Raw genomic sequence first — 15,356 nt, forward strand, 5'->3', positions numbered from 1 at the left:
GGGGTCACCAGGCGACACAGACCAGGCTGAGGGGCTGCTGGAGCTGTCTCAGGGCCTGTCTGGAGGGGTGTGAGTGGGGGGCTGTACATGAGTGTTCTGGGGTGTTCTGTGAGTTTCCTTCTTGGGTCTGTCCTGCAGGAAGTGACTTCTGGGTGCATGTCTGGTCCTGTCAGTCTGTGTCCTCCCCTCCCCAGGCGCATGGTGCAGTTTGCAGAATGGCTGGCCCAGACCCTGGGGGTGTCTGTCTCTGACAGACTGGAGCCCGTGTGGGTGTGTCTCAGGGCTTGGCGTTGGACATGGAGCATGTGATGGGTCCTGGATGGACGCTGGAGACACGTAGGAAAGTAACAAGGACGTGGGGTTTGCCCATAAAAGTTGACGCCCAGATAAATCCATTAGTCTGAGGTGCCACTGGAGCCCTCATTGTTTTTATAGACACAGACTGACACGGCTCCCACTCCCCCAATACCTGTGTTTTTAATCTGGGTCTTATAGACACAGCCATTCATGGTGAGTAAGGACCTTGCCGGCCCAGTGCTCAGAGCACTAATCTGGAAATGGCTTTGTGTTTTCCCTTGAAGCCCAAGTTACAGTCGGACCCACAGAGACATGGGACCCTGCCAGCTGGTGCTGGAACACACTTGAAATAGGATTTCAGCCTGGGGATGGGGAGGCTTCCACAAAGGGTCCCGGCCCTTGGAAAATGCTATTTCAGGAGGGGGAAACTATGAGTGCTCATCTGCAGCAAGGCAGGATTTCGGTGTAACGGGGCGGCGGGAGACTCCAGCAGCAGCCGGACGTTGCCCAGAGGCTGCACGACAGGAGAGATGTGCCAGAGCTGGTCGGAAGGTGCCCAAGGCGGGGATTGCTCCTCGCAAGCTCAGCGTGTGGCGGTCGGAGTCCCTGCTCCACGGCCAACAGGGCCCGGGGCTTGGACCCAGGGTAGCGGGAGGGCCCGGGTCCAGCTAACCCCACTACCCGTAGCAAGGGAGTTCTCTGGAAGTTTGCACTCACCTCTGAGCTAGGCCCTATTGCTCCTGATAGAAGGGACTGACCTATGGACTGGACCTCTTGGCCATATGTCTCAGGAGGGAGAGGAGACTCACTTCTCAACGAGGCCTCTGGGCCTGGGAGCCTCTAACCGAGGGGACCCCTCTGGGTGCCAGGCCGCGGAGTCACATAGGTGTTAGCAGACACCCCTCCAGACATGGCTGACCAGCCAGGTTAACACTGAGTGTGGGGAAAGGGCACGGCCTTGCAGTAAAGGCAGCACAACGCCCTTGGAAGGGCTCATCTCGAGGGGTAGCCACCCCCCGGCTGTGCCCCCGACACGGGGGCTCAGGCAACTGGGAGTCAGTGTGAGCGTCTGTGCTGCCCAGCTCCCATCCGCAGCCCTTGAACTCACGTGAGTGGGAGGAATTGGACCGGCTGCCCCGCGCTCCGCAGAGGGAAACGTGGGCTCCCCGGTGCTGAGCAGCTCCAGACAATTCTTTCCCCGCCGTGTGGCTGGGGGCTCCGGCCAGAACACGCCTGCTCTGACTGATCCCGTGTCTGGGGGTGGGAAGGGACTGTCAAGGGGGAGATGTGCAGAGCCCGTGGGGGCAGGGTGGACGAGGCTGCCTCCCTCTGCAGTGTGGGGCAGGGTCCCAGGCTGGGATCAAGTTGTGTCAATGGGGGATTTTCCGTCCCTTGCCATCGCTGAGCCGTGACGTGACGGCGTCAGTAACACAGCCAGGGAGACTGGGGCTGGACCGGAGGGGTGGGTGAGGTTCTGGGGTCTGCAAGGTGCAGGGGGTCAGACCAGGTGCTCATGATGGTCCCTTCGGCCCTTCAAGTCTGAGCCCGGGAGTCCGGCCTTTCAGCTGCTGAGGGACTCCTGAGCCCAGCTCTGACCCACAGCCCCTGCTCTGACTGCTAGGCATGACTGCTCCAGCCAGAGGTCTGGGAGGGCTTTGCCTGGGGAGGGGCTGTTGTCGTGGCAACAGAAACACCCCTGCTGTGCCTGTGGGCTGCATCCCAGTGAGGGGGCTCTGCTGGCACCGCTCTGTCCCCACAGGCCCTGGGGTGTAGCCGCCCCCTCAGCTGTCATGGGAAAAGTGTTTCAAGTCCTCCGGTTTGCAGGGAATGGCTGAGACGGACCCAAGCGTGCGCTTAGGGCCCAGAAAGCAAAGCTCATAAAAACATAATTTGTGTATTTCTCTTTAATGTATTTATTTGAAACCAATCTCACAATTTTTTATTTGGCTCCTGCTGATGCTACCCCTGAGCTGGGTGGAGATTTTGGCATCGAGGGAGCATCTCTTGGAGGTCTCGAGTCGCTTTTCTTCTTCCAGGCTACACAGGAAGAGGCAGCTGGGACTCTCAAGTCATCAGGAGGCTGGATACATCTGGGCTGGCCCCAGTGGCCGGGAGACACAGAGTTCTGGGCCTGGCTGAGCAACAGGTTCCCTGCTGCGGGTGCTGCCGTGTGAGCCCTGCCCTGGCCCTGGGCGTTCCTGGCCAGGCCCTCCCTTTGCTCCTCCACTCTCCATCCAGGCAGATCTCTGAGTCGGGGAAACCTCCCCTGAGAACCTGCCGCCTCCTCCGTGGAAGTGGTGGGAAAGGGGCTGCCGGGAACTCCTGGCCGTGGGGGCCCTCGGGGTCGTAGAGGAATCCCCTAGTGCAGCGTTTCTCCCCCTGGGGGTCCCTGCCCAGAAGGGGGCGGCAAGGCGAGGGCAGGAGGGTCGCTCACGGGGGCACCGGACGTTTGGGCTTTCCCAGCCGTGGCCTCGTGTTCAGTCCCCAGGTCCCCATCCCGGCGGAGTTTGGAAATAAGAAGAAATGTCCCTGATCTCTCCTGGCCTCCCCAGCTGGGCGGCTGGAGGGGCAGCTGCTCTCTGCCCCCAACCTGGCCAGCAGCGGCGCAGACGGACGGGCGGCAACGGCATCGCTGCCTCCACTTCTCCTGCGCTGCTGCTGCTGCTGGCACTGACCCCACTGGGATCCCGCTCGCTCTGGCCACCCAGCTTGGAAGGGAGCGATGCCCCCAGCAGGGGGCAGAGGGAAGGATGCAATAGCAGCCACTCCCCCTTCCTTCTGCGCTGCTGCTGGGAGCGGAGCTGCCCTCCGAGCTGGGCACCTCCCCTGTGGCCCCTGCTCTGTGGTCCCCAGCGGAGAAGGCAGCCCTGCCAGCAGCAGTGCGGAAGGAACGGTGGCAACAACATGCCAGGCCACCCTGCCTCTGCGCTGCTGCTGGGGCGGCGTTGACTTCTGAGCTGGGGGACCCGTCAGTGACCACCCCTCACTCGCTGCTAGTGGGGCCCCCTCCGAACTGGGCCCCACAACAGCAGCCGCTGCTCTGCTGCCGCCCAGGTCCAAAGGCAGCGCCACCGCCTGCAGCGGCACAGAAGGAAGGGCTGAGATACCAGACCAGGCCTCCCTTCCTCCTGCGCTGCTGCTGGCGCTGACTTTGCAGCTGGGTGTCCTGCCAGCATGGGCCACTCACAGGCCACTCAGGGTGTGTCTAGACTACAGGGTTTTGTCGACAAAAGTGGACTTTTGTCGACACAATTATACCTGCGTCTACACTGCTGCTTAGTTCTGTTGACTCCGCTGTTTTGTCGACAGCTGTAAACCTCATTCTACGAGGAATAACGCCTTTTGTCGAGAGAGTTCTGTCACCAGAAGGCGCTATTGCATCTCCACTGCCCTTTGCGTCTACACTGTCATGTTGACAAAGCGGCTTGCTCTGTCTACAGAACTGGACGTAGTCTAGATGCTCTTTGTTGACAGAAGCTTTGTCCACAGTATCTGTCGACAAAACTTCTGTGGACAAAAGCCTGTCGTCTAGACGTAGCGTCAGTGTGGCAGGCAGGGCTGCCCCCAGCAGTGGCACGGAAGGGAGGGTGGCTCTGCTGGGTCAGGCGGCCTTGTGCACATGGTGCCTGCGCTCTCTAGCTGCCCAGCTGAGAAGGGAGAGGCACGGCCAGCAGCGGCACAGCAGGGAGGGTGGCGATACCAGACCAGCTCCCCTCCCTCCTGCGTTGCTGCTGGCGGTGGGGTTGCCATCCAGGTTGGGCACCTGACCCCTTATAACTGCCCCCAGCCTCCCCATTAGTAGGCAGAGCCTCTGCCCGCAGCAGTGCAGAGGGAAGGGAGGCACCGCCACACCAGGCCGCCCTCCCTTCTGCGCTGCTGGTGGTGCTGGCGCTGCCTGCTCATGGGAAAAGGTGTGAAAAGGGGGTTCTCCAAAGGAGCAGCGCCACATGGACCTCGGGGATGCCAGGGGTCTGAGTCCGCTGCTGACTCCAGGCTCCATGCAGTTGCTTCCACTCAGAAATGCACAAGAGCCTCCAGGATCCTGAGCCTTTCAAAGCAGAAGGACCCTCGTAAAGCCGAGTCAGTGGGACTTCCTGCTGGCCCCGGGCTGCACACGGAGTTCCCGTTTTGAAGTGCACAGGAGGCCCTGCTGGGGCCCTTGTCCAGTTCAAAGTGCAGAAAGTGCCCATCGACTAGTCGAGTAGCCACTGGAAATTCCATCGACTCCTCAACTTGTCCGTGAATCGTTATTTAACATCCTTACCCAGCAGCAGCGGCACGGAAGGCAGGGAGGCAAAGCTGCAGCAGCCTACCTGCCTTCTGCACTGTTACCGGAGACAGCACGGACTGTCCAGCTGCCCGGCGGGAGTGGCGGCGCTGTTGCCAGCGATGGCAGAGAAGGACGAGGGGAGCACCGTCCAGGGCCCCCTCCCTGTTTGCTGGGGATGTCAGACAGGGAGTCACTGAACAATCATGTCACTGCATCAAACTGTAGCAATTCCACGATTATTCGATAGTCCCTGGTGCCTGAGTCAGCAATGAGGGGCTGCACCGGCATCCCACACAGCAGACAGAGGCTGCACCGGCATCCCACACAGCAGCCTCTGTGCGACGAGAGCTTGTGCCAGCCCCGGACAGAGGCTGCTCTGCAGCAGCCTCCTCTGGAATGAGAGAGGAAGGAGCAGGCAGCTCCGCAGAACTGGTGCTCACGGAGAACTAGATTTTAAGTCAGCTCCCCTCGAGCAACCCCCCATCCCCCTCGCCTCTATGTGAGACAGCGAGGGAGGAAAGGGGGCTCCATGGAGCTGGCCTGTGTGGAGAGCCGGCTTAGAAGATAGTTCCCCGAACATCTCATCTCATGTCTGCCCTGCCCCCACGCTGATAGGGAGGCAGCAGTGGAGGGGGATGGGTGAGACGTGGTTCCACAGGAGCTGATACACATGGGGAGCTGTCTTAAAAGCTGCTTCCCGTGTGCACCAGCTCCTGCCTGACTCCCTCACCCTCCGTGTTGCTGCATCTCTATGAGAGGCAGCAGCCCATGGTGCGGGCCAGGCAGCTCCATGGGATCTGGTGCTCATGGGGAGGCAGCTTAATACCTGGATCCCCGCAGACACCAGCTCCCACCTTCCCCCCCTCTTGCTGCTTCTGTTCCTGAGGCAGCCGGGGGAGGGGTGTGTGGAGGCGACAGGATTAACCAATAAGCCCAGACGTATCGGTTAATCGTGTAGCCAGCTACACACGTTGACACCCCTAGTTTGTGCTGCTGCTGGTATCGGCGCTGCCCTCTGAGGTAGCCCCTGGCCAGTGGCACCCGCTCTCTGGTCACCCGGTTTGGGAGGCAGGGCTGACACCCGCCGCGGTGCTGAAGGAAGTGCTGCAATCCCGCCCCTCCTGCACTTCCTGCTGCACCGCTCTTGGGGCAGCACTGACGGCCGAGCGGGTGACCAGAGAGTCGTGGCTGCTCCTGGGGCGCCCAGCTCGGAGGACAGGGCCCCCGCCAGCAGTGGTGCAGAAGTAGGAGTGACACAACACGGAGCCACCCTGCTTCTGTGCTGCTGCTGGCAGGGACGCCGTCGTCTAAGCTGGGCCCCTGGCCAGCAGCCACTGCTCTCCAGCCACCCGGGTCAGAAGGCAGCCCCACACCCTGCAGCAGTGCAGAAGGGGAGGAGGCAAGACCTTATCATGCCCCCTTCCCTCTGCGCTGCAGCTGGTGCTGGCGCTGAATTCTGAGCTGGGTGACCTGCCAGGGGCCGCTGCTCTGCAGCCACCCAGATGGAAAGGCAGCCCCCCCGCCAGCAGCAGTGCAGAAGGAAGGGTGGCAACACCGGACCTGGCCTCCCTTCCTCCTGTGCTGCTGCTGTCAATGGGGCTGCCCCCAAACCGGATGGCCAGACAGTAGCCGCTGCTCTCCAGCCACTCAGCTGGGAAAGCCGGGAGAAATCCGACAGTTTTTAATATTTCCAAACATCTGCCCAGAGGAAGATTTGGGGCCTGAAGACGAGGTCATGGCTGGGAAAACCCAAGCGGCCAGTGACCCTGCTCGCGAGCCCCCTCCCCTGGCCCTGGGACCCCCTTTTGGGTGGGGAGCCCCAGCTGGAGAAAGGCTGCACTAGGGGATTCCCCAATGACCCTGGAGACCAACAGGGCCAGGAGTTTCTGGCAGACCCTTTCCCACAACTTCCAGGGAATACGCCGGAACTAGGGCCCCATCGCGTCCCCCTGCAACCTCGCCCATTTCACAGCCAGACCGTGTCCACGCTGCTCCCTGGCACACTCCTGGGGGCTTCCCTGGGAAATTTCCCGGCTCTCTGACCGGCTGGGTCCTGGCCCAAACTAGGATAGTGTGCAATGCGGGTGGGGGCACCCCAAGAGTGCCAATTTCACTTCCCAGCAGCCTGTGGGGCAGAGCTTGAGCCGTTCCACCCTCACTTCTCCCTGCCCGTCAGGGTGGCTCTGATCTGCCCCCTCTGAAAGTGCCCGTGTCGGGGCAGAACAACTCCTGTCCCATCCCATCCCAGCCAGGTCAGGGAGCAGCTGGTGCCCCAGGCCCCTCGTCACATGGGGAGCTCAGACTCCCCTCGCCATTCCCCCATCCCCTCCTCTCCCCCCGTTGCACGTCTCCTGGCTGTGAAATGGGTGGGGCCCTAGTCAGGTTCCCAGGGACCTTTACCCCCCACAGAGCAGGGGTGGGGAACCTTTGCTGGGTCGGGGCTACTGACCCACAGAGAAATCTATGGGGGGCTGCCCACAAGTGAGAAACAGCCCCCCTCCTCTCACCAGCATGGGCCCCCAATGCAGGGGGGAGCCCCGACCTTCAGGGGCCGGATCCCCGCCAGCCGGGGCTGCATCCGGCCCCCGCACCTAAGGTTCCCCACCCCCGCCGTAGGGATCTGCACTGGGTGGGAAGGGCCTGGCCAGGCCTCCGACGCCCAGGGCAGGGCTGCGAGGCGCCGTGGTTTCTGTGGCTTCTCTGCCCGGCGTCCTGGCTGAAAGGCACCGGTAACCCGAGCTCGGGTCTGGGGGAAGCGGCGCGACGGGGAGGCCCCTTCGTCTGTTCCAGCTACAGCAGGTCCCCGAGGTGAGCCCCCGTCTGGCCTCTCTGCCCTGGCCGGCCGGTTTCCTCCTTCGCTGCCCTGGTCCCGTGTGTGACCTCGCCTGGTCCTGTCTGCTGGGCGGGTTGTTCAGTCTTCAGTCTACGCCGTGACACCCGTCCCTGGGGCTGGAATCTTCTCTGTTGGGTCACTGGATCCAGACTGCGCCTGATTCTGAGGTGATGGCAACTTCTCCCGCCTCAAAGCCTGTGGGCTCCAAACTCCCCTCTGGAAGAGCTTCCCATAGGGCAGGGCGGCCTAGTGGCTGAAGTCTGTAACTGGCCCCTTTTCTCAGGGCAGTTTGGCCCAATGGCCAGAGTCAGTACTTTGCACCTTTTCCAAGGGCAGTGTGGCCCAATGGCCAGAGTCAGTACTTTGCCCCTTTTCCAAGGGCAGTGTGGCCCAATGGCCAGTGTCAGTACCTTTCCCCTTTTCCAAGGGCAGTGTGGCCCAATGGCCAGTGTCAGTACCTTGCGCCTTTTCTAAGGGCAGTGTGGCCCAATGGCCAGAGTCAGCACTTTGCCCCTTTTCTAAGGGCAGTGTGGCCCAATGGCCAGTGTCAGTACTTTGCCCCTTTTCTAAGGGCAGTGTGGCCCAATGGCCAGTGTCAGTACCCTGCGCCTTTTCTAAGGGCAGTGTGGCCCAATGGCCAGAGTCAGCACTTTGCCCCTTTTCTAAGGGCAGTGTGGCCCAATGGCCAGTGTCAGTACCTTACCCCTTTTCTAAGGGCAGTGTGGTCCAATGGCCAGTGTCAGTACCTTGCCCCTTTAGTCAGGGCTGTGCAGCCCAATGGCTACAGTCCATAAGCTGGCCCTGACTCACTGGGCTGTGCAGGCCTCTGTCCAGGGACAGGAGTGGGGGAGAGGAGGTTCTATCCCCCCCGGGGGGGAGGGGCAGCTCCTCCTTCTTTCCTGGCTCCCGGCCCAGGGCCAGATCGTGTCCATGGCTCCAGTCCCAGCGTGAGCAGGAAAAGCTCCGACTGATGCTCCGGCTCCTGCTGGCAGCTCCTTCCCTGCAGGCAACACCGGCCCTGGAGCCAAGCTGGGGGTGGGGGAGCTGGTGCATCCCCGTGGCCGGGGTCCTCCTGTCCCAAGACAGCAAGGGCCTGTCATATGCGGGGCCCGGGACCCAGGGGGCAGTGGGGGCTTGGCCCTGGGCGGCGCCTCTCTAGGGCCCCCAGGGCCAGACCCCTCTGGCCTATCACTGCAGGAGCTGCTACCGCCTCCCCCCCCCATGCCAGCTGTTCCCCCACAGCATCCGGCTGCCCCAGGGCTCCCATTCAGGGTCCCAGGTGTCCGGTGTTCGACCAGACAGTCCAGTTTTTGGGCCCCCTGCCCGGTGAGAACAGTCAGAACTCACCGGGCATGAGCAAGGTCAGTGTTTTCTGGTTTTCCGGCTGGGCACCCGACGGAAGCCTGGCGGGGTAGGGGGAGTGCCTGGGAGAGGGGCACGGGACAGGCAGCGCCCCGGGATCTGTGTGCACCTGGGCCAGCCCCGCTCCCCACTGGCCGTTCCCCCCTTGGCCAGACCCCCTCCCCCCAACTCCATCCCAGTTAGCCCCAATGGTCCCTTCCCTGCCCTCCCCGCTCCCAGTTCTCCCCTCGTCAGCCCTGCTCCTCCCAATCTCCTCCCAGCCAGCCCTGCTTCCCACTGGCTGGTCTTCCCCGCCCCCGATCTCCCCGCGCCAGCTCCATTCCCCCATCCCCATCCCAGCCTCACTCCCCTCCCAGCCAGTCCCCCCTTCCCGTTCTGAGATCACGTGTGTCTGGGAGGTTTTTCAAACCCATCTGGTAACCCTACCAGGGGACAAGGAGGGGCCCAGAAAGGAACCTGGCTGGAGCCCAGGCCGGATCATGGGTCCTTATCGTCCCCGGGTCTCCCCTGAGCCAGGAGAAGATGAGCTGGACCCAAGTCTGGCTCAGGCCCGGCTCTGACTCTGTCCTCCCCAGGGGTCACTCCCAGCCCACAGCCCTGCCGCTGCCGCCCTGCAGCCTGTGGGAGCCGCCTGCTCACCCCGGGGCCAGAGAGGCTCAGAGGTCACTCACCTCCCACGCCGGGTGCGGGGGGGCAATTACAACCGGGCTCTGCTGCTCCCTGGGGCCTTGGCTCCCTTGGGACACTCTGGGCGCGATGCAGGAGCTGACACGCTGGGGGGAGAGAGGGGGACAGGTCAATAGACCCGAGCCCAGGCTGTGCCAACGAGCCCCCATCCCCATCCCCGGGGCTGGGCCCTGGTGCTCAGGGGAGCGAGTCAGATCCATGGGGCCTGGCTCTTGGGAAGGGCCTTGTCTCTCCAGACTAGGGCAATGTGGATGGATCCCATAGTGGGGAGGGGGGAGTTGTGAGGGGGAGGGGATGGGATCTGAGGTTCTTGTTCCCAGAACCAGCCAGGCCCTGAGATCAACTTCCACTCCCAGCCCTGACCCTGGAGGGGGAAGGGCCCAACACAGCCCTGCCCAAGGGTCCCCAGTCTCCCCTTTCCCACCCCCCACCCCCAGTGCTAAAGGAAAACAGCCTCCCCCTGCTCGCCCATGCTCACCTCCCCGCTGTCTGAGCGTCCGTGTGGGGCTCTGCCCGCAGGTCCCCCCGCAGGGCCGGCCCGAGGCCAGACCCCGCCGTGCGGAGCCTGCAAAGGAAGAGGAGACGGGGTCACCGCTGGGAAACCTCCTCCCTCTCCATGGCCCCCTGCTCAGCCAAACAGCAGTGAGACTGGGAGAGGGGGTGGGCGAGAGGTCTCAGGGGACGTCCCAAGGGCTGGCCCAGGTCTCCCCCGAGGGGTCGGTCTCAGAGCGATTCCAGCCCCGCCTCTTTGGGGGGCTCCCACACAGCCAGAAAGGGCTGGGGAGGGGGGGTGTCTCTGAGGCTGCCCTGCCTTGCAGCTGATGTCAGGGAATCTCCATGAGCTCAGCCCCCCCCAGCTCCTTCCCCCCTAGGCCTTTGTGGCATCACCATCCCCTCCCCCCACACGGCTGGTGTCCTGCCCCCAGCCAGCCCCTTGGGACACTTGGACAATCAGAGCCCAGAGCTGTACAACCAGCCACAGCCCAACCACTGCTCATGGGCCCTGCCCTTAGAGACTCAGGAACTGCCCAGAGATAGATACGGTAGAGAAACAGCTTGACCACCACCCCTCCCCTTCCCCGCCAGCCCTGCTGGTCTGGGACTGATCCGTCTGGTCTGGGAATCACAGAATCACAGAACAGTAGAACAGGAAGAAACCTCGGGAAGCCATCGAGTCCAGTTCCCTGCCCTCACGGCAGGACCCAGCACCGTCTAGATCATCCCTGACAGGTGTCTGTGCAACCTGCTCTGAAATATCCCCAGTGATGGAGATTCCACAGCCTGCAAGGGCAATTTGTTCCAGTGTTTCACCCCCCTGACAGGAAGTTTTTCTGACCGGCAGAAACATTTTCCTAATGTCCAACCTAAACCTCCCTTGCTGCAGTTTCAGCCCATTGCTCCTTGTCCTGTCCTCAGAGGCCAAGGGGAACAGTTTGTCTCCCTCCTCCTTGGGACACCCTTTTAGGTACGTGAAAACCGCTCTCATGTCCCCTCTCAGTCTTCTCCTTTCCAGACTAAACAAGCCCAGTTCTTTCACTCTCATGTTTTCTAAACTGTTCCACATTTTTGTTGCTCTTCTCCAGGCCTTCTCCAATTTCTCCAATTCATGCTTAAAACATGGTGCCCAGAACTGGAGACACGACTCCAAGTGAGGCCTAATCCGCGCAGAGTAGAGCGGAATTCTGACTTCTCCTGTCTTGCTCACCACACTCCTGTTAGTGCCTCCCAGAATCGTGGTTGCTTTTTTTTGCAAGTGTCACACTTTTGACTCCTATTTAGCTTGTGGTCCACTCTGAGCCCTAGATCCCTTTCTGCAGGACTCCTTCCTAGAGAGTCACTTCCTGTTCTCTGTGTGTGTGACGTGGATTGTCCCTTCCGAAGTGGAGCACTTTGCATTTGTCTTTATTAAGCTTCATCCTATTTACCTCAGACCATTTTTCCAGTTTGTCCAGATCACTTTGAATTCTGACCCTTCCTCCAAAGCACTTGCCACCCCTCCCAGCTTCGTATCATCTGCAAACTTAATAAGCACCCTCTCCATGCCAATATCTAAATCACTGATGAAGATTGAACAGAGCCATCCCAGAACAGACCCCTGCAGAGCCCCACGTGTTAGGCCCTTCCAGCATGGCTGGGAACTATTAATAACGACTCACCGAGAACAGTTTTAAAGAGAATAAAAGGCCGCGAGTCTCCCCTGTCAGTAACCACCCACTCGACCAATCCGCAGCAAGACTTGGAGCTCCGAGGCAGCAGGGGGAGGGGAGAGGGCTCAACAGATGTTCAAAAGGACAGGCCAGGTCACCTCTGGCTCCCAGCGCTCTGCCAGCTCAGCTCTGAGTGAGGCCTCCGACCGCCCCAACACCCACCCACCGTGCTTGGTGGGGCAGGGAAAGGGGGAAAAAGCCCGAAGAAGGCGAGACAGAGGGAGGGGAGGGGGCAAAGGGGAACCAAACTGAGCAGGCTCCAAACCTCTCTGAGGCTCCCACTGTCTCTCCGGGTCCGGCACTGCCGGCCGCAGGGAAGTAGAAAACGCCGATGAGGCTCCTCTTGCCCCCGCCCCTCGGTCCCAATTCTCCATCTGGCCCCCGCAGAGACCCTGGGAAGGGGCCGCGCTGCTGCCAAACCGCGGGAATCTCTGAGCTTGCCCCGGCCTTGCGCCTCTGTCCTGAGTGGCTGTTGTCAGAGTCTCTCTGTGAGGTCATCCCTGTCCCCGATAGGCTGAGGTCCTGCCACAGGCCTTTGCTCCACCTTCCCCTCCCCTGCAAGGCTGATGACCTGGCCCTGGCCGGCCCCTCTGGGTGTTTGAGGGGTTCCCCTGGAGCCCCACTGAATGGCAGCTGGGTCTGGGGCCGAGCCGGCTGGCCACTAATGCCCCAGGGGCTGCTCCCTCGGCCCCACCCAGCTTGTCGGTCCTTAGCAGAGTGTAAGGCCAGACAAGCCCATTTGTGGGTCAGTAAAGGTTGCCCCTCCCTCAGCACCTCAGACATTAGGCCACTGTAACTGGGGGAGGGGGGAATTGTTAACAGGACTGGTGTAAGCACTAGCATGGACACTATAAAGGACCCTTCTCTTCCTAGACTTTAATGTTGGTCCTGAGCTGGAATCAGCTCCTGCTAGAAACTCTTTCACACGGGTGGGACCGACTCCCTGGTAGTTTTTTCCTTCCCCCACATTAACGACAGTTGATATATTGGCAAAGCGCCTCTAGCTTGTCTCATCAGCAGCACTCAACCTACTTTCCAAAGGAAAGAAGGTTCATTGTCCCCATTCGGCAGATGGGGAAACTGAGTCACAGAAAGGGACAGTGTCTTGCCCAAAGTCACCCCACTGGAAAGTGGTAGACCCAGGTCTGTTGAATCCCAATCCAGGGCTGGACATGTACCCCTCGATCAGGAAGTACCATATTAGTGTCCCTCTGAGCATGGGTTCTTCAGCATCTAGAGGCTGGTGACTTATAATAAAGGGCCCCGGAGGAACAGGAAAACATTCAGAGCCAGGGACCAGGGATGACAAAGCCCAGGCAATGGGTCCATAGGAGGAGCAACTAAGAGCATCAGGCTGCCCAGCTTAGGGACGAGGCAGCTACCAAGGGATCTGAGGGGCGTCTAGCAAAGAACGAAAGGTGCAGAAACACGTGGCTAGAGAAGTGGGATTGACCTGTTCCCACAATACAAACCAACAACACAGAGGGAGCAGGGGTGTCAGCGGATGAAGCTAGTTATGCTTATAAGAAGCACACGGGATCTTTTTCAGGGGAGAAGGCAACACACTGTTAATTGAGAATATACTAGAGAAGCAGTGAGCATCTGCTTTATAAAGCCAGACACACACACTGTGGCCATGTCTACACTATGAGTTTTCTCTGCAAAAAATATACTAATAAGGGACTCATTTGCATGAGCCACAATCTCATTTGCATATTTTCCTGCAGATCTTGGTGTTCCTCATAAAAAAAAATGATTGATGTTTCTCGGTCTTAAAAAGTTTCAGAAACACTGATTTAGACCTACGGCGCAAATGTGTTCTTCAAAAGAGCGGGTCCACATGGCCAAAGTGCATCAAAACAACCATCTGATTTTTCAACAGAGAGCATCCACACTGATTGGACACTCTCGCATTGTGATTACTGTGGACGGGGTGGCCACCAGGGCACCTATGCTTTTTCCTGGAGACCTCTTCTTTCAAAAAAACTCCCTCTTCCTTGTCCGCACACGTCTTTTTCTGAAAAAGGCGTCTTCCTTCTAGAATGAGGTTTACTACTGTCAGAAAAAACCCTCTGTTCTACCTGTCACAAGAACGCAATTGCAGTGTGGACGTAAGTGTTGTTTTTGCATAAAAACCCTGCCATGTAGATGCACCCTGTGGCTGCTGGAATGGGGTGGGGGATAGGTTGGGTTGTTACTTTCCCTTCTGGCTCTGAAGTTTCACAAAGTTTAAACCTAAAAATGTTCCCTCCAGCTCTGAGCTGGGTGTGTTGAAAGGGTGGGGCTGGGCCGTTGGACTGCAGAGTCCCAAAGCTGGCCTGCCCGTGAAAACACCCTGCCCCTCATGGCTTCTTGCTGACTGAGGGGCTGCTGCAGGAGATCTTGAAATGCTGCAGCCAGGTCAGTTTGATTATCCCCATTTCACAGATGGGGAAATTGAGGCACTGAGAGGGAAAGTGTCTTAGTCACCCAGCAGGTGTTTAGCATCCTATCCAGCAGTCTAGTGACAGGAGTTAACGATCGGTTAGGGCAGGATGGGCAGAGGGGTGTCAGGTCACAGGCTTGATGGCAGCAATGGAGGGGCCGGGGAACAGAGCTGAGAGTGGGACCTGACAGAGGTGCCAGGAAATGAAAAGGGGTGAAATAGAGGGGAAAAGCCAGATCCCCAGGTGGTGCCAATGGAGCCGAAGCTCCCCTGGAGTCACTGGCCAGATGCCCAGCTGGGACACTCTGGATCTGGGCTGATTTACGTGAGCTGGGGATCTGGGGCAGACTCTTCTCTCCCCAGTACTAGGGGAGAGGACTAGAGATAACCGTCCCCAAGGCTCAGCACAGCGTGACACCCCTCAGCCTAGCCCTGTTGGAACAACAAAACTGGAACTTGGACTCGCTTCTACAGACTGAGGGAGGGCTGGGAGCCAGGACTCCTGGGTTCCATTTTCCATTTTGTCACCAATTCTCGGTGTGATCTTGGGCAGGTGAGTGTCTGTGACTCGGTTTCCCCAGGTGTGACACGGGGATAATGGAGCCGTGCTCTGAGGTCTCCTCCATACCCTGCTCAGAGGGGGACGGCGTCTCGCTGGCAAATCCACTGATGTGCAGAGCTGCAGCCTTGTGAATGAATCTGATTCCCCTTCATCATCCCACAGCTGTTCCCCTCAGCTGGGCCTGACACCGGGAGCCTGCGACACACAGGAAAGGCCCCTGTCAGCACCTGTGGGCCCATCACACTCACTCGACAGCGGCTCTTCCCTGTGCTAACAGGATCCGCAGCTGCCCTGTTCTCCCGTCCAGCTCTGCCCTGGGACTGCCCCTCCCCACCACTGCCAGGGCCAGCCAGTGAGTGTCCCCAGTGAGTGGTTGGCTCACAGGTGTCCCCAGTGAGTGGTTGGCTGGAGCTGTAGAGGGATCCGAGCAGGGAGAATGAGGGGCAAACAGCTGAGCTGTGGAAGAGAGAGCTGCTGAGGGCACAGCCAGCACCCTGTGGCCAGACTGGCTAGCGCTGGCACCTGGGAACCCCAGATGGGGCACGTCTTCCCTCTGGGGCTGTGCTGGGTTGGAATAGGGCACCACTATCACGGGAGGAAGGGCATGAATGCCACCAGGTGGGGCCCCCCACAAATGGTGAGAAGGGCTGGAACTCCAGTGTGGGTGGGACTCTGCTGTAGGGACCTCTGGAAAGGGCAGGATACCAGTGCAG

Source organism: Pelodiscus sinensis, chromosome 29 (assembly GCF_049634645.1).
Source record: "Pelodiscus sinensis isolate JC-2024 chromosome 29, ASM4963464v1, whole genome shotgun sequence".
Taxonomy (NCBI): domain Eukaryota; kingdom Metazoa; phylum Chordata; order Testudines; family Trionychidae; genus Pelodiscus; species Pelodiscus sinensis.